The following is a 26,200-nucleotide window of genomic DNA, read 5'->3' as shown; positions in this document are numbered from 1 at the left end:
CACCAGGGGGGCTCTGCAGGTATCAGGAGTCATGGGGACTGGGCAGCCTGGTAATTATATTATTTATTTACTGGTTTCACACAAAACCAAACCAACCCCAGGCATGCCACGAAGCAGCCTTTAGGGAAATATACTCCAAAAAGCTATACTGAAACTATACTTATTTATTGACACTCAGGGACATTGAATCATTCTTAGCAAGAAACACTGAGATCAAACAAGGAAAAAGCCAACCTTTGAAACACCTGGCCTTTGTCAAAAGGTTATTGAGAAAGGAAAGCCACAAAAGAGCTGGAGGTGCCAAGTCTGGGCAGCCGTTGTCACACCCCTTTGCCAGGTAACAGTATCATATGGCATTGGACATGAGCTCAAGTAAAAAGAGAACAGCAAGAAGGTTTCTCCCTCTATAGAAACTGGATTGAAGTTACTCTTCCTCTTTATGGCTTACAGTATGTATCATCTTTCTAAAAATATATTTTCCTTCTCCCAGTTCAGCTGACTATCCCTAAAAATGCACAGCACGCACACACTGTCCCATACCTTTGTAACCTATTTAAATATTGCATCTTGCTAAAAATACCCAGCATCACAGACATGACCTTCCTCTTGGACATCTGTTTGTTCTCCTGCCGGGCTGTCTGTGAGTTCTGAAGACGGACTCAGCCTAGAGCTATTTCCTAAAAAATAAAGAGAACTGTTGCTTTCTCTACCTGAGAATAATATCTGTAAAGTGATTGGCATAGTGCCTAGGGCAGCCCCAGTGATCCTGAAATGGTGGTGGCAATGGTGGCAGTGACTGATGGTCCTCACTCCTGGAATAGAGACGCTGTGTATGACATTTTAAGATCCATGTATTAAAATAGGGCAAGAACCACATGAAGTATGTTTTGAAGTAGCTTTCTTTGCCCAAAGGTTAATGAAATCTTTCAAAAAGGCAAGAAGACATTTCTACATACCCTCACATTTCTTAGCACAAAAAAATGTCAAGGTGCAGAAAAGCTGAAAGAATTGCTCATGAACCACACTAACCACGTGCAGTCCACACTTAACATTCCATAACCTTGCGCATATCCGACCACCTTGCTATCCCTCAGTCACCCTGTGTTTCTAACTCCAGTTGTTTGAACTGCGTCTCCGAGTATGTTGCAGACTCCAGTCCACTTACAACATTTCAGCATGTATTTTGTTAACTATGAGTTCAGTTTTTATTTGCAGTTCTTCTCCTTCCCCCCTCCCTTGCTCTGGTATAATTTACATGCAGTGAAACGCACAAATCTAAGTGTCTGATTTGGTGAGACTGGGCAACTGCATGCAACTGTGTGACTCAATTCCCCATCAAGGTATAGAGAAGAGAATATTGTCACCCCAGGAAAATTCTCAGGCCCCTGCACAATCAATTCTCATCCCCCTGCCCCATGGAGTCAGTCACTATTCTGACTTCCTTGTATCGCCACAGAGTCATTTAGCCTGTTCAGAGCTTCATGTAAATGATCACACAGTCTGGAAGTATCGCCTCTTTTTGTGTAAGGCTGCTTTTACTCAGCATGTTTTAGTTTCAGCCATGCCATTGCATATATCAGTAGTTCATTTTTTTATTGCTCACTAGTATTTCATTGTACGACTATACCACAGGGAAGCATGCTGTTGATGGACATTTGGGCTGTGTCCAGTGTGGGGCTTTTACATGGACATACATTTTCATTTCTCTTGGGTAAATGACTAGGAGTCGAATTGCCGGACCATAGGGTCCCACCTGGACCGTAGGGTCCCACCTAGACGCTGGGACACTGTGAAGGAAAAGTAGCCAAAGTCCAGCCTCTGTCTCACTTCCTGCCTCCTTTCTCATCCAAGTCTGTATGAGAACCCCGCTGCAAGAGAGTCTGGCGCATCTTTTAGCTTTCTAGCCTCTGCAAAACAGGAAAGTGCATAAAATGAAGACTCTGAGCACAAGGCCACCTATTCGGCACCATCCCCGGTCTGAGGCTCATTAATCCTTCACTGTTCCCTCCTGCCTACACACTCAAGTGCTCATCCCGTCTCTTTCTTCTCTCTGCAGCCCCTCCCTTTTTTCCAGACTCCTATCAGCCTATCTCAGCAACTTGAAAACTTCCCCAAGTTAACCAGACCTACCTTTAATCATCCCTCCTCCTTCCTCGCTATCTCTGACCTTCTGTGCAAAGCCAGTTTCTTCTCGGGGTTACGTATGTTTAGTGTTTCTACTTCCTCACCTTCTACTGCTGGGTAACTCGTAGCAGTCTAGCTTCCAGATTCACCACGTCACCAAAACTGAAAATTACCACCTTGGTGCTAAATCTAAGAGGCATTTACAGTCCTTTGCTTAGATTTTTGAAAGGCATTTAACACAACTGGCCTATCCCTACACCCTAAAACACTTTGCCCTTTTCCATTACCACTACTCTTTATTTACTTTTTTTTTAAATAAAACTCTCATGCATTTATTCCTGAACCAACCTACTAGTACAGAAATACAGAAACAAAGAGAAAAATCATGTTCCCCATAAGACTTGTTTGACTGTTCAGGTAGTAGTGATGTTTTCAGCCTCATATGGAGGATGCTGTGACCTTGGCGAAGTGTAAACATGGTGCCAGCTCATGCACGATTCCTTGTAGACCCAGTGTGGCTCCACTCCAAAGTCTGTTTTGGGGGTTTTACCTAATTACTAATTTTCATCCAGATCCAAGGTGGAATGGGACAATTCTGCTCGTGTTTCTTGGCCAGAAGTCATTTCATCCTGCAAGTCTTGTGAAAAGACATGGCAAGGAATGAAGTCAACCCTCTACATTTTTTTCCTGCCCCTCTGGCTGCAGTTGATGAATCTCCTTTGTAATCTTTTTTTTTCCCTCACATTAAGCAGTGTCCTTCAGAATTCGGTCTTTGACACTACACACTTATTGTCTCCCTGTTTTTATTCAGTCTTATAGCTTTAGTTATTAGGCCTATTGTTGATGACTCTGAAACCTTTTTATTGAACCCAAAGCTCTCTCCTGAGTGTCTAGGCAATGTATACAGCTGCCGACTGAACACCTCTGTTTGAGTGTTTATTAAGCACCTTAGATACAAAATTGACCAAGTGAAATCTGCACCTCCTTATCCCTGCCACCCAAACATAGGGTAACCACTCATCCCCATTTACCCGAGATGCTTCCAGTTGGCACCTGTGGTCTGCGTGAAAATCTCATTTGGGTACCACTCTATGGAAATATGCTTTTTAAAGAGAAGCATAAAAGAGCATTTTCTTCTACAATACATTTTTTTAATGCAACATACTACAGAAAATTAAAAATGAGGGCAGAATTGAAAACAAAAGTCTGAAGCCCTGGCCGGTGTAGCTCAGTTGATTGGAGCATCATCCCGTGCACCAAAAAGGTCATACATTCAATTTCTGGTCCAGGCACATAATCCAGGTTGTGGGTTCAATCCCCCATCGGGGCACAAACGTGAAGACAACCAATCAGTGTTTCTTTCTCACATTGATGTTTCTCTCTCTCTGATCCTCCCTCCATCCTCTCTCTCTCTCTCTCTCTCTCTCTCTCTCTCAGCAATGAAAAAATGTCCTTGGATGAGTATTAAAAAAGAAAAAGCACAAGTCTGAAAATAAAGGGAACAATCAGGATTCATTAAGAAAATGGTAAAATAAGAAAACAGAAAAGAAAGTCAGCATACAGCATAAATATAAATGGCTTAAAGCTCTTTATTAAGGGGCAGAGACAGAAGGTTGGGTCAGAAAAAAATAAAACCCCTTGCTGTTTACTCAGAATACTGTGACACGGGAAATAACTATCAAAAGAGAGAGACACCTTGACCAGTGTGGCTCAGTCGGCTGGGTGTCATCCCACAAAGTGAAAGGCCACTGGTTCAATTCCCGGTCAGCACACATACCTGGGTTTTGGGTTCGGTCCCTGGTCAGAGGACATGCAAGAGGCAGCCGATTGATGTTTTTCTCTCACATCCATGTTCCTCTCCCTCTCTTCCTCCCTCCCTCGCCCTCTCTTTAAAAATAAATACATAAAATCTTTATTTTAAAAAGGACAAATAAGGCAAGCAAATGCAACACAGAGAAGTCAGGGACTGATATTAACATCAGAAAAAAAACATTCAAAGATAAAAAAATAAGATAAATAAGGCTTTTGACTTGTAACCAAGGGTATAGCTACTAAGAAAAAATAAAATTATGATTTTGTACATGTCAAATAACTCAGCCACAAATACAAGCAAAAAAAAAAAGGTAACAGTTAAAGAAGAAATTGAAAAAGGACAAATGGGGAAGGAGAATCAAACAGAACCCTCCTGATAGTCCAGGGTTTTCCCCGAATCTGTAAGATAGACTTTTTTAAAAAGAAAACTCATACTTATTCGTTCTTTTCAAAATGTGCTTTAGTCCCATCCAGTATCATATGACCTGCTATCTTTATGTAACATATCATTGAAATCTAGAACAAAATCTATGAAGAAACTGCATATATATATATATCATTGTTAAAATTAAATCTGATCCACATTGAACAAACAATATAAGCTCATCCTACTACCTACCCAAAGATGATCTTTGTTCTCATTTGGGTATAATTCCCTTGATTATGTAAGTAGTGCTTTGTTTATGCTAAAATTGAAATGACATTTTATAAACGGGCCCTGCTTTTTTCCACTTGGTCTCATACTCTTTTTTTTTTCTCACTTAAGTGTTATCTTCCCTTTTTCTAATTTATGGATACATCATAATTTATTTAAAGATACTTCTATTTTTGAGCACTAAACTTGCTTACAGAACTTTACAGTATTAAAAACAGTGAAGTTGGGTACAGTTTTTTAAAAATAATCTTTGTTTATACCTGTTTGATTCTCTCATAACATTTATAGTCTTCAAGAACTGGAATTTTTGGAGCAAAAGTTATTGATATTTTAGCCCTGGCTGGTGTGTCTCAGTGGATTGAGCACCAGCCTGCAAATCAAAGGATCACCAGTTTGATTCCCAGGCAAGGCACATGCCTGGGTTGTGGGCCAGGTCCCCAGTGGGGGGCGGACATGTGAGAAGCAACCACACATTAATGTTTCTCTTCCTTTCTTTCTCCCTCTTTAACCCTTTGTCTAAAAATAAATAAACCTTTAAAAAAGTTATTGATATTTTAAAAGCTTTTTAATGCTGTTATCATAAAAACAAAAAGGTCAGTTTATTAGGTGAAAGCACTATCCAGTTATTTGCACTTATTTAGTTCTATAGTCAAATAATTTTTTGTGTCTATTTGTTGTATTTATTCCTTTCTTAATTGGTTGATCATGTCCTTTGTTCTTTTTTATTAGTGTCTTTTTAAAGTTAAGGATAGCAACCCATCTTTTTCACAAATATTGTTCCATTTGGCCTTTGTATTTTTGCTGATGGTGTTTTATAAGGTAAAAAAATGTTATTTCTTTTTTAAATATTTATTTATTTTTAGAGGGGGGAAGAGAGGGAGAGAAACACCGATGTGCAAGAGAAACATCAATTGGTTGCTTCTTGCATGCCCCAGTCACAGACCAGACCTGCACCCAGGCACGTGCCCTGACTGGGAATCAACTGGCAACCTTTTGATTTGGGAGAGGAAGCCCAACCCACTGAGCCACCCCCATTAGGGCAAAATGTTTATTTCTTATATTTTCTATTAATCTTTTACTTCGTGCTTCTTTTAGACCTTTAGTAACTGAAGAGACCTTCCCCATTTCTTATTGAGAGAAATACTCACTTTATATTTCCCTCCAAATATTTAGTCTCATTTAATCTAATTCAGAATCTAATTTTTTCCTAATAATGTGTTGTCCTAGTACCAATTATGAAATAATTATAAAAATTCACAGAATCTTATCTGTGGAAAAATCTAAAGATTCCACACAAAAAAAGACCTACTGAATGAACTTGGTAAAGTTGCAAGATACAAAATCAACACACAAAATCAATTGCAGTTCTGTATCCTAACAACTAACTACCCAAAAAAGGAATTGAGAAAACAATCTCTTTTATAATAACATAAAAAATAGTGATATATTGAGAAATAAATTTAATCAAGGAGGTGAAATACATCCACTGAAAACTAGAACATTGATAAAAAAATAAAGACAGAAATAAATAAGAAGATATGTGTCTGTGGATTGGGAGACTTAATATTGTTAAAATGTCCATATTACTGAAGCAATCTACAGAATCATTGCAATACCTACCAAAATCTCAATGGCATTTTTTACAAAAAAAAAAATCCTAAATTCATATGAAACCACGAAAGACTCCGAATTGCTAAAGCCATCTTGAGAAAGGACAACAAAGCTAGCAGTATCGCACTTCCTGATTTTAAAATATATTACAAAGCTACAGTAATTAATACCAGTATGACATGGCTATAAACAGAATATGGATCAATGGAACAGAATAGAGAGGCCGGAAAACCTCAGAAATTAACTCATGTATACATGGTGTCTTAGGTCATCCTGGCTGCTATAACAGTACAATGGACTGGACTAAACAACAGAAATTTACTTCTCACAGTTCCGGAGATCAGAAAGTCTAAGATCAAAGTGTCAAGAGGTGTTGGGTGAGATCTGACTTTCCGGTTCATACAAGGAATCAGAATCAGTGAAGGAATCTTCTGGGGCCTCTTTTATAAGGGACTGATTCCACTCATCAGGGCTCTGCCAAGGCTGCCGTGAATATGTAATGGGGAAAAGATAGTCTCTTCAACAAATTGGGTTGGGAAAACCGGATATCTATATGCAAAAGAAGGAAATTAGACTTTTATCTTACACCACACACAAAAATCAACTCATAGTGGATTAAAGACATAAACATAAGATCTGAGACTAAAACTCCAAGAAGATGACAGAGCAGAAAACCTTCATGACATTGATCTTGGCAGTGATTTCTTAGATATGACCACAAAAACAAAAATAAACAAGTGGAGCAACATCACGCTAAAAAGCTTCTGCACAGCCGAGGAAGCCATCAATAGAGTGAAAAGGCAATCTGTGGAATGGGAGGAAATATTTCAAACCATATATCTGACTGGGGTTAAATTCTTTGGGAGTTTTTTAGGGAAAATTAGCTCACCACTAAAGAGTACCACTTCCCTAGGATGACAGTCTTCTTTATTAATTTTTTAGTATAAATTACACATACTATAATATGACATGATAGCATTCTACTTAACATAGTGTTTTGAACTAGAAAAATTTTAGTACAAACAGAAAATGAGAAAAAGCTACACTCTTAGATGAGAGAATTGTGATGGTAAAGTATGATTGCATAAGTTTTGACTACGAAAAACATACCCAATGTATTTTCCCCTTTCTAATTTAACAGACATTTACTGAGCTCTTTTTCTGTGTGCCAGATATTGTTGAGGGCCTGGCATCACAAAAAAGAGTGAGAGAGTGTCCCTACATCAGCCGCTGGACTCCTTGACTTGGCACCTGCTCAGTTTGCTAAAATGCATCCGGAGCACCGAGCATTCAAAGGAAAGCGTCAGTGGCAGACCCACAGTGTCTGTGCCAATGACTGTAACCCGAGATTTTACTGGATGGGATTACTATGGTCAGTGAGAGATTTCTTCCTTGACTTTTTGGGATTTACTTAACCAAATTTGTCATGGGAAATTCTCTCCTCTTAGACCTCTGAGTTCCAGCTTACATATCTGGGAAAAAGAGTCAGGGAGAGGGAGAGATGAATCCATGGCCCCCTGCAAATCGGTTGTGTTCTCTGCAGCTATTTTTAGAGACCGTATATCAAGACACCATTTTCAGTGTTCAACAGGTGTTAACACATATAATTCTCCTAACGACTACATGGAATAGGTATTATTATCCTCAATTTACAGAGAAAGAACTCAGGGCATGGAGCAATTGTGATTTGCCCTAGAGTCTCAAAGCTAGGAAGCAATGGGAGGTTTGAACTGGACAGTCTTTAATTTTCTCTTTAATTCAATGTGCCACACCAGCCCTCGGCATTTTAGAGCTGGTGTTGTTAAAAGACTAGCCATGTTCTTCCTTGGCATCTGCTAGAGAGGGTGCAAGTGACTTGCTATGCTACCAAGATTACCATTGACTTTAGCACAAATTTTCTACCAGTTTATAGCACTTTCTTTCCTTTTCCCCCCAGCACGTCCTCAAGCCAGCTTAACTCACTGAGGTGGCTAAATATTAACTTTCAGGTCAGCATAACCATGCGTCACAGGCCAGAGTCTGAATAACAGGGGACCTCAGCTCCCTTCTGGTGCCTTCTCACAGAGGAGGACAGAGATGCAGCCTCACGTGTTTCTCTGCAGCTCGGCAGACGGATGTGCCGCCTTCTCTCGGTAGGATCAGACTGTGTCTTTGTGGATATGTGGATAATGCATATTAATTTTTATTGATCCAAATAATCAGGGGAGTTCCACCAGTGATTGTCAGCTCTCTATGTGTTTATGTTCATAAGTTCAGACACTCATACAAAGAAATACCAGAAATAAACACATGCAGAGAGTGGGCAAAGAACCTTAGACATTATGTCACCCAAGCCTCTCGATTTATAAAAAAGGAAAGTGAACACCGCAGATATTATTGATCAGAATTACATAGATGTTATTTTGAAACTCAGTGACAGGTTAGCTCTCTGTATACTATTACACTTTGCATTGTTTTTACAGTGTTTCATCAGTTATGAATGTAGTAGGCACGGTTTAAAGGACCTGCTAGCTCTGCAAGGTTTCTTAAGGAAAAAAAACAGGTCCTTGCTCCCCCACTTCTCTGTTTCTCTGCCCCAAAGAAACATTTTCAATTCTTTGCATCACATTTACCTCCATACACTTTAATGGCAAGTAAGTATTGCCACCTCCTGAGTCTTTCCTTTGGGGCGTTCATTGTACATTGGCTTTCCCTGCAGGAGATGAGACTTAGCTCTTTGTGCTTCATCGCACCACAAACTGTCAGTTGTACCTACACAATATGCTAAAACCTCAGTTTTGATTAGAAAATGTTCCAAGATTTACATTATTATAACTATAGATGCTGCTCACAAATGGATCATGTATTAAAACTGTTTCTTAACCAGCACAACGTATTCTTGGAGCTAATAGTTTTCTTTTTCTTGCTTACTTATTTTTATCTGTTTGTTTTTCATGTGTATGTTTTATGTATTTGCCATTCTTTCAATATTTAAATATTTTCCACCTGTCTAAATGTTCTCTCAAGACATTCCATGATTCTAGCAGTTTCCTACCAGGTGTTATATCGATGATATCAACTTCATGCTTTTGCAGAAGTCCCTCTGAGAGACGGCTGACCTGCTCATCTGCACTGGTCACCCTCTCTGCTGGGTCACACGGATATCCCCTGTCATCACCACCTGCAAGAGTCCCTTCACTTCCCTCCAGTGTTCCAGTTCCTATTTCCTAGACCTCATGTCTCCGCTTTTCTTATTTTATTCCCTCATTTTCACGGACCACAACCTCCAGTAGCTTTTAAGAAGAGGTTCATGGAACTAAAAATTATTTAGGTACATATTTGTCTCTCTAAAAATGTATCTGTATCCTGTTTCCTGACTTGATTGTTAGAGGGATTACATGGAGAGTTCGACATTGGAAATCATTTTCACACAAAACTTTTTTCTGTTTTTTCTTCAGAATTTTGGAGACATTTGTACTTCACTGTGTGCTTATTCACAATATGACTGTTGAAAAATATACCACCATGTCAATTTCCCATCCTTTATGTATAATTTTGTTCTCTTCTCTGGAAGTTGGTTAAATGTTTTTACACCAGTGTCGTAAAATTTCAGTGATGCATCTCATCGTTTAAATCCACTGCGCTGAGTACTCAGGGGCTATTTAAATGTGGAAATCCACCTTCCAGTTTGGGGGATTTTTCTTCAATTACTTCATGAGCGTTTTCTTCTCCTCAGGTGTTTTGTGTTGTTTTCTTGTCTTGGAGTTTCTGAATTATTTATTTCTTCGTACTCTTGCTGTAGTTTCTTCAGTTTGACACAGATTCTTTACACCGAGGTTCCCATTTATGCTGTCATGCTTTCAGTGTCTAAGATCTTTTTTGTCGTTTTTGTTCTCTGAATGCCCTTTTTTTCCTAATAGCATCACTTTCTTGCTTGAAGACATTTTGTATTTCTCTTGTACCTGATTTTCTAATAACAACTTTGGCAACTTTCTCTTTGCTTCATAGTTCTTGATCCTTCCAGATTGTTTCTGGTTTTCCTTGTCTACTTGGTAGCACTGGTATTCTTCTCATGTATTCTTTTCAGTAGGGAACTGAGAAGTGAAATTCTGAGCACTGACGGCGGTGCGTGTGAAGGTGTGGGGGGCAGGGGAGGTGGGAGGGAGCCCTCATGAGTGGCGACCTTTGCTGTGATGATCAGGCTGAATCACTTGTTAGGGAACTTTGATGTCCGGATCTTCCAGGCCTTTGCCATGGGTTGGTCAGGTGCCAGTGTTTGGGAGGTGAGGTTGAGGAGTAGAAAAGAGGAATCTTGGTATGCTCTGTCCGTTTCACTTAATCTTCCTCCCATGTATATAGAGCATCTTGCCCCCAACATCACCTGTATACCCCCTAATTCAGAGACCTCTGGTTTGCCCTCACCGCAGGGCAAACATTCAGGCTGCTGCTCAGGTGGAGGGGGTGCTGTCACCAGGTGCTTGCAGGAGGGGAAAGGAGGAGGGTGTTAACTCTTCTTGATTATAGTTCAACCCCCGCCAATCCATTCCGGCAGCAGTTCCCCCATCTGCCTGAAGCACCTGCTGCTTGGCGCCTTTTGAGGACCCTGCGTGTAAAACATGGGACTCCTCCACCTCCAGCCCCTCATTCAGTTTTCTTGGGGCCACTGAGGGAGCGGCCACCACCCACCCACTTTCTAGCTTCCAAAATGCTGTTACTGTCACTTCTCCCACTTCTGTTATTGAAAAGATATAGATGTTGCCCTGGCTGGCTGGCTGGCCCAGTTGGTTGAGTGTCTTCCTGTAATCCAAAAGGTCTGGGGTTCGGTCCCCAGTCAGGAGGGGTCAGGAGGGCTCGTATGTATAGGAGGCAACCAGTCAATGTTTCTCTCTCTCATCAACGTTTCTCTTTCTCTCTCTGAAATCAATAAATATATCCTCTGGTGAGGATTTTAAAAAAGAGAAGATATAGATGTATGTATATGCATGTGTATATGTATATATGTATGCTTATATAATTACTTTAGTTTTAATAAGATTCAGGTACAGGCCAAAACTGATGAGTTATGTTCATTCCACTGTCTTTATCTGATATTCCACCAATACGCATTTAAATAAAAGTGAACTTATCAACATATTATCACATAGAGGTCCAAGAACATGTAATCATTCATTCTAATTAGTGAGGAGTTAGAGGATTCCAAAAGGAGATTTTTTTAAATTGTTTATCAAAATACATAAATAACCTAATGCACCGCGAGCATAAATTTTCCATAAGTCTCACTTCTTAGCACCAGTTTAATAATCATTTTAGGCTTAATCAACAAATATTTACTGCTTATCTGCTTGGTCCATGGCACAGTAGTAGATTCTATAGCACTTACTCATCATAACATAGAAAATATTCATGATGCAATTTTAAGTAGGAAAAAAGGCTAGAAGTACATAATCACAAATGGCATTCATTACATTTTTGCTTCATCTGCATGTTCTAAATCTTCTGCAGTGACCATATATTATTTGTGGAATAGAACAGTCACTAACGGTGACTTCACTGACACACCTTGAGCCTTGCGTGCCTGACAGGACATGAGTCCGTCCTTTGCAGTTATTGGGGTTTGCCACTCAATCTTCTTCCATGGCTGCGTCAGTCCATTCGGGACCCTCTAACCACATACCCAGCCCCGGGTTGCTTACCAGCAGCACGTCTTTATTTCTCTCTGTTCTGGGGCTGGGAAGTCTCAGACGAGGACACAGGGAGAGTCGGTCTCGGGTGGGGGCCCGCTACCTGGTTCATAGACGTCAATCTTTTCCCCTGTGGTCTCAGTCGATGGGAGGCTCAGGAGCCCTCTGGGAACTCTTTTATAAGGGCACTAATGCCATCCATGAGGGCTCTACCCTTTATGACCCAATCACCTCCCAAAGGCCTCACTTCCTAATACCATAATATTGAAGTTTCGGTTAGAATATATGAATTTGAGGGGAATAAACACTCAGTGCATAAGGTGGCTCCGTGGCGCAATGGATAGTGCATTGGACTTCTAAACACTCAGTGCATAGCAAAGGCTAAAGGGAGGATTATGTGCTGTATGTGTTTTTCTCCTAAGTAAACAGAAATTAATACTCTTATGTATTATATAGGAAACTTTCCTGTCTTAGTTCTGGCTGCCATACCAAATCACCATAAACCAGGTGGCTTAAAGAACAAACATATATTTCTCACAGTCTGGAGACTGAAAGTCTAAGACCAGGCTTCCAACTCAGGTTCACAGTGAGGGCTGTCTTCCTGGATTTGTGCTCTCATGGTGCTGGCCTGGTGCAGGCACACGGAGAGAGCCTGAGAGCAAGCCAGATCTCAGCCTCTTACAGGAGCACTTACCCTGACCATGACCTCATCTGAACCCATTACCTCCCATGTGCCTCACCTCCACCTACCATCGCAGTGGGGGCCAGGGCTTCCACCTGAATTCCGGGAAGCACAGTCAGGTAGTATTCCCCTCACAGCCCTATCACATGCACATTTCAGAAAGAGAAAGTGACAGAGTTAACAAGTAGAGTGTAAAGTGGGTTCCCTCTTTAAAAGACTTCACCTGCATTAGATGATCTCCACCAGGAAGCCAACTGAGAACAGGAAATGCATTCCTAGCATATTAGTTATCTGTTGCTGCATAGCAAGTTGCCCGAAAACTCAGGTGGCTTAAAACCACAGTAAACATTTATCACCCGGAAGTTCCTGCGAGTCAGGAATTTGAGGGTGGCCTACTGGGGCCTTTCTGGCTTGTGGTCTCTCACAAGGTTGCAGTGCGATGTCAGCCGTGGCTTTGGTCGCTGGGGCTTGGCTGGGACTGGCAGGCACACTTCCCGAGTGGCTCAGGTTGGTTCATCCCCATGGACCTCTCCACTCCAGAGTGTCCGCACAGCATGGCCCCTGGCTCCCCCCAGAGTGAACAACTGAAGAGGCTGTTGCAGAAGCTGTAGTGCCTTTCCTTACTTAGCCTCAACTGTCACACTTCATGACCTGTGCCATATTCTATCAGTCACACAGACCAGCTCTGAGCCAGGGTACGAAGAACACTAGCTACGCAAGGATGTGATCGCAGGAGGCAAGGACCACTGAGGACCATCTGGGACGCTGGCTACCACACTTCTAAGCATTTTGCAGTAGTTTCTCATTTTTTAGTTGTTTAGCGAAGAAAGGATTTTGTTGTTGTTGTTTTAAATAAAATGAAGGTTAAAGAGGTATCATCTTCCTAAGTATGCGTAAGGCAATGACTCAGGTGATACTGAGAGAGCAAAGCAGTCATTGCCCGTGGAGAGCCCTAGAAGTGTGAATGAGCACAAAGGCTTCCAGAAGGCAGGAAAGAACTCTGGGTGCTAGAACAGGGAAGGGAAGGGGAAGGATTCCCGCCTCTGATGATTCATGACATCCAGATTTATGACAGAGTCACATAGGTACCAACTTTACAATGCCTAAATTTGTTCAGTCCCAAGAAACTAAAATAGAAAATAGAGAGAACGAGGCCACACTTTTCAATTCTGCCAGCATCTGTGTGTTTCCTCTGGGACAGGAAAAGTACAATAGGACAGTAATGCAGCGGGGGGAAACCAACAGTGAATGAGCAGCTAACTGGGCTATGTACGTAATTGTCTTTAATTTTTATAGTGACCCCAGGAGCAAGTGTTGTTATCCTCATTTCATGGGACTAAAATGGAACCTAGAGGATTTACGGTCAGGCTCACAACCAGTTAGAAAGAAAGGGCTGACTGCCCTTAACTTTAAAATAGGTCTTCCTCACATGTAAGAATATCAAACCAAAATGGGTCAGGGGTGGATATCAGTAGCCATAGGAAAGCTTGAGCTGGGTGAGAATTAGCCCTTCGCAACGTCATCCCTGCCAGGACATAATGAAAGCAAGTCTCAGACCAAATATTCCACAGATATGTTTTCAGTCCACATTTATTAGCAAGCAGGCACAAAGTAGTACATCAGTATGTTTTGTAAACTTGAAATTCCAATCCTCTATTACTCTTAACTTTCCTACCACCACGCTACAGAAGAGATGCTTAAGTCAGACCTGACAGCATTCCACACATAGGTTTCTGTTATTTTTATACACAGCATCAAGCACCAGAGATGATGTAGGTCACAGAAACAGGAATCCAGATTCATGTAACACGCCTGAGAGTGTGCGCAGTGGGTCTTATCTTCTGTTCCTGCAGGGCCACGGAAGCCGCCGCCTGCATACCTCAAATCCCATAAGTGGTGTCTCTGCTAACATTTATTTTCCTGATTAATAAGCCCCTGAGTTCACCAATGAAAACCCATTCATGCCATTCATTAATCTACACATTAGGGAATGAAGCTGCGGTTGCATTTAGTAGCCACTTCTATTTATGATCTTCCCAACTAGATACTACTTGCTCACTAGTATAAATTCCTGACTACGCCTGGAGTTTCCCACACCGAATATTTGTGTCATACCATTTCTGATGAAGTGAATTATGGGCATCACCATAAAGGAGACCAGTATGTTCTAGCCCAGAGAGCAGGTGCAGCAGAGCTAAGTCGAAGACCGACGCGGCCATCACACTGGCATCCAGTACCACAGTCTTTGTGTTCAGTTGTCATCAAATCGTTTCATGTGTTGGATTTAGCTCTTTAACTAAATGATTAAAATTCTTGGGGAGGGTGAGTCATATACCTTTTCACTTTTTTCCATAATGGCTAGCACAGTGCTAGGTACATATAGATGTACAATAAATACTTTAAAAGTTATTAAAATTTATAGCAATTTTTGACAAAATATTTGGGCCTGAGAGTTTTGTGTGTGCTTTGAATTCCTAAAATGCCTCAGTGGACTAATGACATTCAAAAACTGCCTAGGTCACTTGGAATGATTCATGGCCATTTGCAATGAGTGACGGAAATGGTTTACATTTTTTAGAGCTAGAGATTTTTTAAATGTCAGTTCACAGCCTTGCTCCTAATACGTATTAAGCTTCATCAGGGAATATGTGTAAAGTATGAACCATACTATACCAATACAAATAGTGACATTTGGCTTCATTTCAGAATTTTTTAAATTGAATGTTTCCATTTCCACCCATGTTAAATTATGTCAAGCATCAACTTTAGGAAGTAAACAGTGGGTTTGTCTTTGCTCCAGGTAGTGCTTGAATACTAATGGGCGAAAAGCACTGTGATATTGAACCCTGAGGAGCTTTGACTGAAGGAATTTCAGGTTTCCTTTCACGTCTTCAGCAAGGAAAGGTGTACTGCTCCTTCTATTTAATGTGTAATCACTGGGCCTGGTCAGCGGTTAGTGCTGAGTGTTTGGTTATGTTAAGCAATAGCCCTCGGTCACACAGCCAACCTGCAGCCGCACCCCAGCCAGGAGGGCCCAGGGCTGGGCTTTCTGTTTGGTCTTTAACCATTGCACAACTGTGTAAAGGTTCTGAGAACCTGCTAGGATTCTAGTCTTGGGATGTAAGCTTTCAGGGCACCTCTTTGGGGAAAAGAAAGAAGAACCAACACAACAGCTCCACTGTAGGTCTGATGACATCACAAGCCTGATGAGGTAAGAAAATGCTTCAGAAAAAATACAAACAAAAGTCTTTGTTCCTCCTGCAATTGCCCAGAGAGAGAAAGGAGTCCATATTGATTTGCCACAGTGTTGTTCTAGGCAGGAAATCCACTCACTAGAGTCCAGGAAAGGAAGGCCTTGTGACTGAATTAGAAAGACGATGATACTGTAAGTTTACTTTGTATTCCTTCCAAATTCACATAGAACGTACAGCAATGTGTATTCAAATTTGAAAACACTGTAGTTTAAGGAACTATTCTCATGGACAGGTCTAGCCCTAGTGTACATTATGTAAACTCTACCAGGAGAGAAAAACTCTTTGTTCCTGCTGAAGTTTGCACGGAGGCATGTGTACACACACACACACACACACACACTTTATTATTACTTTTTAAAAATATTTTTATTATTACTTTTAAAACTTTAATTTAGGTAACCTGGTTCACCGTTCATGGTTTGAGATTTTTAAAAAGATTTTATGTATTCATTTTTAGATAGAGTTGAAGAGAAGGAGTAGGAGAGGGAGAGGATCATCAATGCGTGGTTGCCTCTCTCGTGCACCCTGCACCAGGGGCCTGGCCTGCCACCCAGGCATGTGCCCCGACTGGGAATAGAACTGGTGACCCCTTGGTTCGCAGCCCGCGCTCAATCCACTGAGCCAGGGAGGTTTGCGATTTTAATTATGACAACTAGTCATATTTGCTTTATCATATTTTGTACATTTTTTCAATTTAGAGTGTTTCCTGCCCAGAAATCCAGCTTGAGTTTTTATGAGACATGTATGGCAACCAGAACTCAAATCTCAGATTTGAACGAGGCTAAATTTAACAGGGTTACCTACAGTCCTTGTATTTTTCCATGTTTCTAGGCTAAATTCTGTGATTTCCCCAGAAACATATCAAACTGTTTTCCATAATGTGCTATATAAGTATATTTATGATGATGTAGGTACTTGAATAGTGCCAATAACTCTTTTCTTTTAATATTTCTAGCTTTGAGACTCATATGTATTTCTTCCCTTGCATTTTCTTCCTAGCCATATATGTTTGTGTATTATTGATGCTTTAAATATCTTATGACATAAGGCTAGTCTGACTCCCGGTAGCTCTGTTATACATTCTGTGTTCGAAGTGCTTAGTATTTGCCAAAATTGCCCATGGCTTGACAGTTAGTTAATCCTTGGTGTTCCTGAAATTCACAATAAAGAGTAGCATTTACAAACGTATATAACATAAAAGGACAAGTGAGGTCTTAGAATCTCTGACTTCTTTAAGATTTGATCTGGTTAATAACTACCACAAGCAGACTGCTGTTCTTTTCATTTTTGGAAGAAAATACAATCTTCTCCGAGGGGGGAAATGGATCAATGCAGCCCGTTTACCTGGCCAGGGAGTAGACAGGAGGAATCTGACCTCTGCTTGATGCTGTCTGTGCACCCCTCCCCCCGTTAACCTTGAGCTGAGTTGAAAGGAGGGGAGAGTGCCGTGTGCTGTACCTGACAGCTGCTGTTAGGTGTGCGCCCACGGCGGCGGCATGCGGGACACATTCCATGGGCTGGATTCTGTAGTCCATTTAATACCACTAAGCCTGTGAGGTAGGAATGAGTACCCCTATTCCATGTACTTAAAAAAATGTAAGCCTTTTTGTATTTGTATTGTTTAACATTACTCTTTTTTAAATGTGCACTTTTAAAAAAATTAAGAGATGTTATAGAAAGGATCTTTTTTTAAATTTTATTTATTTATCTTTAGAAGGGAGGGAGAAAAATATCAATGTATGGTTGCTTCTCACGTGTGCCCTGCTGGAAACTGACCCCTGCTGGGAACTGGCCTGCAACGCAGGCATGTGCCCTGACTGGGAATTGAACTGTGATCTTTTGGTTTATAGGCCCGTGCTCAATCCACTGAGCTATACCAGCCAGCGCTAGAAAGGATCTTAAACAGGCATGGAATCCCAGAAGTAATGATAAGTATTCTAGGGCAACATATTTTTGAAGGTGTCCAAGACTCTGAAAGATTTTGTCTTTCATCCAAACAAGATGCTCCCCAAACTGTTGTCTGTGCCCATTTCACAGGTGTCAAAGGAACCTCCCTAAATTCTAGCCCATGATTCCAATATAAAAATATTTACTTTTGGAGGTTACCTTTTGGGTCAGTGCTCTAACACTTCAGTTACAATTCTTCCTTCCTTCCTTCCTTCCTTCCTTCCTTCCTTCCTTCCTTCCTTCCTTCCTTCCTTCCTTCCTTTTCTTTCTCTTCTCTTCTCTTCTCTTCTTTCCTCTTCTCCTTTCTCCTCTCTTTTCCTTTCCTGAGACAAGATAACAATAGTGATCCTTGGAAGCCAGATAGCAATATTCCATCCACTCAAGAAATCTGACTGTGACTGGACTTGTTCTCAAACGTGCTCGCCAGTCAGTCACACTTGATGCTGCTTCTCTGTTGGAGACGAGGCTGCTCACCTGACCGACCCAGATGTATACAAAAAAGGAATCTTTTACAGTAATTCTGCCGTCATCTTAATGATAGTCATTCCACATCTGCTGTATTCGAGGCATTATCCCATTATTTCAGGAGCTTTGCTGCATTATCTCTGATCTTTATGATAGCACTAGAAAAAGTATTGTCCCCATTCTACAGGCGAGGAAACTGAGGACTGCCTCCAAGTCACACACCCGTGCTGGAGTCACTTTTTTCTCTCCCTAAACGTTAATACTCCACCGGGAACTTGAGGCCAGACGTACCGCCCCTTGAGACTGATTAACTCATAGCGGGGGAAGTTGGGCTGTAGGGTCACTTAGTTGGAGGTTAGTGGCATGTGGCTGAGGGAAAATTGTCTGGGAAATGCATTTGCCCTTCAGGTTCAAAGTCCTGAAATCTTCTGATGGAGCCCGTCGGGGCCGGCTAGAGAGTTTTGGAGTTTCAGAAATTTTGTGAGGCGATATCAAGAAGCTACATTCTATTAAAGTATAAGCAAACAAATTATATTAAAAACAAAGTTAACGAATACTCCAAACTCATCATTTCCTAATTACTTTAGTCTTCTGTTGTTTCTTTCTATTTACATCTGTTTGTATTGCTAGAAATGCTATCTACTGCCGAAATGCCTCTTTCAACTTTGTGTTCAGTGACTGGAGATCGCTGAACACAAGCCTGAAATCAGCCCCGACAGGAGCATTTACACCACGGAAATTGGCAGAGGCTGTAAATCGGGTTCAATGTAATGTTTTGTTGCTTACCAACACTTTAGAATGTGATGAAGAAATCATTAATGAGAGTTAAAAATAAACGTTTGCTGTCTTTAGCCATTACGTGAGAATAACAAACAAAAAAATTCCAGAGGAAAATTTCCTCTCTCTATTCATAAACTATTATCTGCTTCAGCAAAGAGTGTGCTCATATCAGTAGCAAACAAGTGAAATTCCAGCATTTGTGCTCGTTTCACTTTCATCTAAGTACTTAATGTAAATGAAATATCAACTGATATTCACGTTGGAACTAGTTTTGTTGTTGCAACTATAGATTGACTGTGGATCTACAGTTGCAACCAACTGGATAGAAGAGTCTGGCAAAGCACCCTGTGAAAATCAATTTGTCCAAATGGAATTTACAATAAAAACAAAGTACTGTTTATTTTTATTTGTACACTGTGTATTACACATCCTTGATTATAATAATAAACATTTGGTTTCTGTAGAGCCAGCTGTTAAACATTAGCTAGTGCACCACTGCCTGTGAGGTATGACTTGTCTGCAAACTTTTCATCTGATAGAACAACAGTCAGATCCATGTCTTCCCCAAAACATCGGCCCCATTTTGGGGTATAATTGAAATAGGAACATAGGTCTTTATCTCATTGTCAAAAAAATCAAAATAACATGCTAACTTCTAATGATATTGAGTTTTCTGCATTAGTCCACCAGCAAGAAAGAATACTGTCAAGAAGCCTTTAAACTGCCCAAAAGTGGGGTACAGATAAGTTTCCCCTGAAATGTCATGCGTTTTGTTGCCACATGTACATGTCCCCTTTCGTTGCTAATGAAGATTACAGGCTTCATCCCCAGCTGTCTCTGGCTTAAGCAGTAGGATTTTTTCCCTCAAAAAAAAACATTAAGTTAATACAATTTATGTGTCAAGCTAAGAAAACATCAATGATTGAAAATTTGGGAATTTAAACCGGTCTCATATTTATTTAGTTGAGTGAATTAAAAGTGGGTTAAGATCTTATCATTTTCTGGTTTTGTTTTACTTCTACCCCGTACTGCTTTCTGGAAATACTGTGTGATCCGTGGCCAGTCACGTGCATTTCACATGCTTAGTCACTTCTTGATTGATTTCAGAGTGTTTCTATCGCACAGCACTATGTTTCTATGTTTCCGCATTACATTCCATGCTGCAGAAGGTGAGGCTATTCTGTTGATTTTAGCTTATAAATGAGCAAACTTTCTGCGACCAAATTTTTTACTTTCTCTGAGCAAATTTTAATACACAAAATTTTGAGAACTGCCCTCCTTTGCATCTTACCCAGATGGACATCTAATGCTTTTTATTGGAAAAAATAATGAATGAATGAATGACAGGAGGGAGGGAAGGGACTAGGGACCCTTTCAGTGTTTTCTGGGAAGTTGCTCATGTAGGATTAGGGCTGCTTGAGTGGAAGAGATGGCAATAATAACTGGGCAAGTTATTTTAGACCCAGGTCTGGACTTAATGGGCACAAATAATATCTGTAGAGTTCTTGGCTCCCTGAGAAAAGTGGGCAGGTTGCCAAGTAATGGTGGGAACCACTCACAAAATGCGTTTTCCTGGTGATGACTAGGCAGAATTTTTTGTCCTGGTTTTGACATTAGGTACCTGTCAGATCCTCCATTTTCTTGAGATGTCTATTTTACCTCGTTTATCATAAATGATGCTGAGAGAAAACCCTGATGAAGTATTTGGTCTCTTGGGATTTTTCTGTGCTTAGAGAGGAGCAATGTTGTTTTCTCTTTGTTTTTGGTGGTTTTTTTTTAGTGACATTAAAGAGGCAAGATGAGACAGGTAGTCCATACAAAAGTAGCAACATTTTTTTTTAACTTTTGAAAATCGCTGCTCCAGGAAACATACAATTTAAATCCAAGGCCATTGGCTGCAGTCCAATCAGAATAAATAGATACTACTTTTCCTAGAGGCTGGATACCAACATTGAATGTACATAACCCATGTCAGGGGAGGTTCTAGGAGTTCAGCTTGGCCACAGCTGGGGCCTTCACCAGACCCAGGTGTCTTCCCAACCCTGAAACCACTCTTGGAACTCTACTTTCTTTTTTTAATTTTATTCTTCAATTAAGTTTACATGCAATATGATTTTACAGAAGTTTAAGGTATACGGCATAGTGGTGAGACCATCATATACTTTGTGTTACGACATTTCCAGTATCCACCTGGCACCACACACAGTTATTACAATATTATTGACTGTGTTCCCTGTACTGTACTTTCCATCACCATGACTATTTCGTAACTTCCAATTTGGATTTCTCAATCCCTTCCCCTTTCAGAGTGTTCTTTAATCAGACTCTCCTGTTTGAGTCAATAGTACGCGTTCAGATTTTTAGGCTCCGTCAGTTAATGTGTATTTACTGAGCACCTACACTGGTTGAACACTACATGGCTTCCTTATGGAATTTATGTTCCAACACACAGCAGCCAGAAATGGGTGAAAGTTCTTTTCTTCATTCAGCTAAAATCGATGGAATGAGAGATAGGAAAGCGGCATCACTGCCGCCCCTTGATGGGTGAGGAAATGGGTTCCCTTTGTGTGAGTGACTTTGCCAAGTCTGCAGTTAAAGGTGGAAGTGCCGAGACAGAAGCCACACACACACATACTGGGACTCTGGGTCCCAAGCAGTCGAGTGTGGCAGCCCCAGGGTCAGTCGGAGCTCAGATCTTGGCCCCACCACTTGCTGGCCACAGGGTATAAGACAAGTTCCCCAACTTCTGTTTCCTCTCCTTTTAAATGGACTTAGAAGCACTACATACCTTGTAAGGTTGTTCCAAGGGTTAAATGAGGTAATGCACATAAAATGCTTAACATATATAAGCAGTCAATAAACATTTATAGTTAGTATCCCATTAGGGATAATAGGCACTAAATGAGATTCTGTGGTTACAAAGCTGAGTAAGCACCAGCCAGGGAGACGGAGAGCTATATGACTGACCACATGCCGCGGGATCGACTCTGAGTGAGCAGGGGGTGCAGTGTTTTGATGGTTGGGATCATTCAAATGGTTGGCACCATTTGCAGTTGGGGACCAGGGTCCTAAAGGCTGCACAGAGCAGAATCAATGGGGCTTTCACCTGGGAGGCAGAACTTCACTCAGCTCGAAAGAGTGGGTACAGCTGAAGAGACGCCATTGTTTTAGTTGTCTATGGCCGCATAAAAAGTGACACTAAATTTAGCAGTTTAAAAGGACAAATGGTTCTTGTCTTACTGTTTCTCTGGGTCAGGAACCCAGGCAGAGCTTCCTGGGGTACCTGTGGCTCGTGGTCTCCGTGAGGTTATAGTCAAGCTGTTGGCCAGGGCTGCGGTCATCTGCAAACCTGGAGCTGGACAGTGTGCTTCCAAGCACACTCGGGGGCACACTGGCAGGCCTCCGATGTCCACTCCCGAACCCACCTACATGGTCCCTGCCATGTCTTAGTACCTCCTCACACACTTGGTTTGTCCTCTAGGGCTGTAGTCAACAATTTCTGTAGAGGGCTAGATAGTAAATACTTTAGGCCTTGCAGGTCATGCTGTGTCTGTCGCAACTACTCAGCTCTGCTGTGGAACAGGAAAGCAGTCATAGACAACACATAAATGAATGGGCAAAGCCGTGTTCCAATAAAACTTTATTTACAAAAGAAGGTAGCCTGACCCAGGCTCTTGATCTCTACAAGAACAGCAGCCTGGTTTGGCAAAAATAATCCAGGTAGTCCCTTACCTTCCCAGGACTTCAGTTCCCAGTCTCGAATACATGTGTGTTAGAACAATAGTTTTTAAGGGCTTCCCACCCCACAAATGTTGTGTCTTCACTCACGGCAGTTTGGTGGCCATTTATTTGTTCTGTCTCTGCCTGCTAAAACTGATAGATTAACCACAGGGTCAAAACACATTACAAATCTCACTGTAGAATGGGAAAAGTTTAGCCAGGGATGACATGATTCATGTGTTCAAGTCCCTCCTGTGAAGTTAACCTCAGCCACTTGGGCATGATGACCGGCTTTGGACAGAGAGCGATGGGCTGGTAACAGCAGGGACCTTGCCTGCCTGCGTGACAAAGGACGGGTCCAGGAGTTGGAGCACCGGGGGCATCATCCTATAGCTGTGGGTGGTGGATTACTTTCATGCCAATACAAATCCATTAAGAGAGCAGCTCTTATGGATCTTGAGATGTAAATGCTTAAGGAACCACAAATAATGGAATCTCTACAAAAGGTGTGAGTAGATCCCACCTCAAGAATTTCCCTTTAACTGCACAGAAATCTGTCCCTAATACTCCCTTTTGCATGACACTTCCGGCAAACATGCAACCTGGTTTGTCTAGAGCGACTGCAGTATCTGATAAAGGTCTCTCAGAGGTTGAAAGAGGCTTGGATTATATTTCTGTTGTTGTTTTTGAGGCTCTTGGTATATTACAGTACTGAAATGATGACAAAACAGGATTATAAAAACGGAAGAATATTTTTAATGCTTCCGTGTGCAAATTGCAATATTGTCCCCATGCACAAAGGTGACAAAATGTTCCTCTTTTCAAGATAAAGTGTTAGTTCATGGGAAGCTGCAGGTGACTCATTATGGAAAAATGGGACTGAAGTTCAATGCTGTGTGATGAGTGCTGACTTCGGTCAATCCTGTCAGAATAGCTCTGGGCATGTGTTTGTTGAGAGTCTGCATCTGAGGCCCTTTGTGAATGGGAAGGCCTGTTAAAGACTCCCTGTACCCCGTGTTCCCTGTCTGCCCAATAAGGAGTGGCATAAGTCCTGTCGTTTTGAACACGCCCTGATGTTTATGGAAAAGCTCAAACCTGAATCGTTATTCCACCCTTTACTCGTGGAGCTAGGAATGCTTATTTCACAGAGAAGCTGGGAAGTGAAGGAAATAGCGTAAAGCATCTCAGGTGTCAGATACTGTCCCTACGAACACACGTGCACTCTCACCCTCACACTCATGCATCGGATCCAGAGTCCCAGGTGTTGGTTTTAAAAAGCTATTGAGTGTAAGTAACTACACTGCCTGCTCCCAGTGAGGGACAGTCTGTGGCTGCCACCTGCCTGGGACCTGCTACGTACAAATGGGCCCGTGGCACAGCAGCGGCAGTGATTTGGCCCTGGGATCAGCCTCTCTCTGTCCTCTCCAGTTCCCCGGCCCCTGCTCTTGGTCCGTGAAGATAGTGTGTGCATCTGAGATGAATCTCTTATGCTGCCTATGTGAGAAAATCATGACACAATAAGGACTTCATAAATAATACAGGTGATACCCAAAGGGCACTGGTGCACCTTCGGGTTACAAGATGGTCGTCAGTCCCTGTTCCCGGGCCCTGCTGCCAGCACAGACAGCTTGCTGCCTCCGCCTGGGAAGAGCTTGAGCTGCAGGGAAAGACAGACTTGCTCACTAGGTGTTAACAATGAAAGTGTGATTAAAGGGTCTTTAATTATTTGGGGCAGGAGGACTTCTGCCTGGGACAGGTTTTCCTAGCTTTTTTACTTGGAGGCCTGAATGGGAATAGCAAGGTGCCTCCTGGACCCAGCATTTCCTCATTTGTGACGAGGGAGCAGCCTCCTGGCTGGCCTCTGGTCGCCGGGTCCCACAGGCCTTCTGTACCTCATGTCAAAAGAAAACGAAAGAATGGAAAGGCAAGGAAAATCAACATCATCACGCACATTACAATTACGTAATGTTTGTAGTGGGCCACCTAGACTTTGAACTTGGAAGGTGCAAGGAGGTGACTTTAACCAAAAAGGGAAAGTTCCCAAAATGTTAAGCTATATAAAGAAGCAGTCAGTTAACTGGCAGGGGGTCACTCTTGGAATAATTTGCAGTCATTTAAATCAGTCATTACCAACCCTTTGTATTGTCATGGAAGAGGCTAGAGACAGAATATTAAGTAGAGGGAAGCAGGGTGTGGTATTGTTTATATACTGCGTGAAACTGGCAGGTAGATGTACACAAACGAAAACAAGTCCCGGAAAAAGATGTAAGACCTAACACAGGGTTGGGTTGCTGTGGAGACGACTGACCTCTCCCCCTTCTCCCTGAACTTTGTGTGCTTATATGTTTATGTGATGTGTGTGCATGTGTGTTTGTATATGGATATTATATATGGATATGTATACATGCAAATACACACAGCATATTGTCTTTAATGAAAGAAGTGATTTGCATTAAGCCATTTGGAAGAGTTTAGAGACGTTTGTGAGCAGGCACGCAAAGGAATTTTATACTTTAAAAAAAGACTCAGAACTTGGCACTTGCTAAGGACCAAACTTTAAAATCCATCAATAGTGAGTGAATTTTACACTCTACACTGCAAATATCTGTGCTTTACTGAAGTAACGAGGATCTTTTCTTCTCTGTAGAGATTCTAGATATAAATTACGGTTTTGTTTTCCTTGGTTTAAGTGACATTCCTCTTTGATCATTTCTTCACCCAAGGAAAAGATATTTCCTTGTGTGAAGCAGTGGTTAACTTCTCATAACCTCGGACAACAAAGAGGCCCTGTGTGCGAGGCAGGAATTCCTCCTGGAGCACAGGGAAGGCCCCCAGCTGAACCGTCTCCAAGGAAGATGTTGCGGAGCTTGCAAAGCTTGTTCAGAGAAAGGAGCCCAGCTGGCGGGCTTTTCTTTCTATTCAGAGACAGGCCCTGCCCGCGGTGGGGGTGGGGGGAACCCATAAAAGAAAACCCGAAAACAAGCCTCAGTGCATTCACAAATTACAAGGGAAAGTTAATTCTTGCAGCCACTGTTGGTGCCAACTCAGGCTTATCATATTTAGAACTTAACTCCACTTGGAAAGAAACTTTGTTTTCCTTCTCATGGAGGTTAACGAAGGGAACCAAGATGGACTGTCCACTGGATCGTAAAAACTCCGAGTAAAAACCTGTCTGAGGAGAAGTCATGGGCGGGCTACGATTCCCATTGGCTTCTACTCTGGCCCACCAGTGAGCCCGACAGGTTGCCACCAGTTATTATTATGAACTAGGAATCTCAACACGTCGGGCCCGTGGCTTGGCATTCACGGCCCCTTCCCACCTGACCTGGCCCATCCCGTGGGTTTCTGTCCCACCCTGCTTTCTTTTTTACCACCCACAACCTTCCCCTCCAGCCACCTTCCCTGTGCCCTTTGACTCTCAGACTCTCCTTTCTGTCTAAAACCTCATTCCGTCCCTGCTGGTGGGTCTGGCCTGTCCCAGCTGCTGTGG

At 41.8% G+C, this 26,200-nt stretch overlaps 1 protein-coding gene across 6 annotated transcripts in view; it reads left to right on the top strand.

Annotated features, from left to right (window-relative positions):
- CUNH4orf19 (chromosome unknown C4orf19 homolog) overlaps positions 1-26,200 on the top strand; it is a 77,142-nt gene that overhangs the window by 26,133 nt on the left and 24,809 nt on the right. For 2 of the 6 annotated variants that reach the window (XM_053672359.1, XM_053672362.1), the window contains exon 2: positions 8,191-8,334. The exons of 2 other annotated variants lie outside the window; for them this stretch is intronic. The gene's annotated coding sequence lies outside the window, so the exon portion shown is untranslated. Of the gene's footprint in view, positions 1-8,190; positions 8,335-15,080; positions 15,756-26,200 lie in introns of those variants that run through there. 2 more of the 6 variants (XM_053672363.1, XM_053672360.1) reach the window with 2 other exon arrangements.

This window comes from Artibeus jamaicensis, unplaced genomic scaffold (assembly GCF_021234435.1).
Source record: "Artibeus jamaicensis isolate MK-2021 breed Jamaican fruit bat unplaced genomic scaffold, CSHL_Jam_final contig_76, whole genome shotgun sequence".
In the NCBI taxonomy this organism is placed as follows: Eukaryota; Metazoa; Chordata; class Mammalia; order Chiroptera; family Phyllostomidae; genus Artibeus; species Artibeus jamaicensis.
Note: the sequence above shows the minus strand (reverse complement) of the source record. Positions and strands in the feature narration are given on the sequence as shown.